The sequence below is a fragment of the Salvelinus sp. IW2-2015 genome, unplaced genomic scaffold (genome assembly GCF_002910315.2).
Source record: "Salvelinus sp. IW2-2015 unplaced genomic scaffold, ASM291031v2 Un_scaffold4730, whole genome shotgun sequence".
NCBI classification, from domain to species: domain Eukaryota; kingdom Metazoa; phylum Chordata; class Actinopteri; order Salmoniformes; family Salmonidae; genus Salvelinus; species Salvelinus sp. IW2-2015.
In genome coordinates this window covers 70,474-72,142 of record NW_019945999.1, presented here as the reverse complement: position 1 = coordinate 72,142, position 1,669 = coordinate 70,474, and positions in this window count along the sequence as shown.

The window sequence follows — 1,669 nt, the reverse complement described above, 5'->3', positions numbered from 1 at the left end:
TTAACTTTCACTGCTATGCGGACGATACACAGCTGTTCATTTCGATGAAACATGGTGAAGCCCCAAATTTGCCCTCCCTGGAAGCCTGTGTTTCAGACATAAGGAAGTGGATGACGGCAAGTATTCGGGACAAAACAGAGATGCTAGTTCTAGGTCCCAAGAAACAAAGGGATCTTCTGTTGAATCTGACAATTAATCTTGATGGTTGTACAGTCATCTCAAATAAAACTGTGAAGGACCTCGGCGTTACTCTGGACCCTGATCTCTCTTTTGACGAACATATTAGGACTGTTTCAACGACAGCTTTTTTCCATCTACGTAACATTTAAAAATAAGAAACTTTCTGTCCAAAAATTATGCAGAAAAATGTATCCATGCTTTTGTCACATCTAGATTAGACTACTGCAATGCTCTACTTTCCGGCTACCCGGATAAAGCACGAAATAAACTTCAGTTAGTGCTAAACACGGCTGCTAGAATCTTGACTAGAACACCAAAAAATGTGATCATATTATTCCAGTGCTAGCCTCTACACTGGCTTCCTGTTAAGGCTAGGGCTAATTTCAAGGTTTTACTGCTGACCTACAAAGCATTACATGGCCTTGCTCCTACCTATCTTTCCAATTTGGTCCTGCCGTACATACCTGCACATACGCTACGGTCACAAGACGCAGGCCTCCTTACTGACCCTATAATTTCTAAGCAAACAGCTGGAGGCAGGGCTTTCTCCTATAGAGCTCGATTTTTATGGAATGGTCTGCTTATCCATGTGAGAGAGGCAGACTCAGTCTTGACCTTTAAGTCTTTATTGAAGACTCTTCTCTTCAGAAGGTCATATGATTGAGTGTAGTCTGGCCCAGGAGTGTGAAGGTGAACGGAAAGGCAGTGGAGCAACGAACCGCCCTTGCTGTCTCTGCCTGGCCGGTTCCCCTCTCTTCACTGGGATTCTCTACCTCAAATCCTATTACGGGGGCTGAGTCACTGGCTAACTGATTATGTGTCGGAGGGCTAGGGTCAGTCTGTTATACCTGGAGTATTTATCCTGTCTTATCCGGTGTCATGTGTGAATTTAAGTATGCTATATCTATGAGGAGGGAGAGAAGAGAGGAGAGAAGAGGGAGACGAGAGAGAGAGAGAGAGAGAGGAGAGAGATCGAAGAGAAAGAGCGAAGAGAAGAGAGAAGAGAGAGAGAGAGAGAGAGAGAGGGAGGGAGAGAGGAGAGAGAAGGAAGACGGACGAGGACGTAGAGAGGAGAGAGAGAGAGGAGGATGCGAGAGGGAGAAGGAGAGAGAGAAGAAGAAGAGAGAGAGGAGAAGAGAGCAGAGAGAGCAGGAGAGAGGAGAGAGAGAGAGAGAGGAGAGAGAGAGAGAGAGAGAGAGAGAGAGAGAAGAGAGAAGAGAGAGAAGAGAGAGAGAGAGAGAGACGAGGAGAGAAGAGAGAGAGAGAGAGAGGATGTGCTCTGTCTGGGATGTGATGTCTTTACAAGTGAAGGAGTTTCAGTTCACAGGGAACTATTTATAGGATCATTACAAGGCGTGATGTTTCCATTATTTAGATATAGTAGATATAGATAGATATAGAATATAGATATAGATATAATCGATATAGATATAGACGATATAGATATAGATCAATTAGTAGATTGATATAGATATAGATCCTATATAGA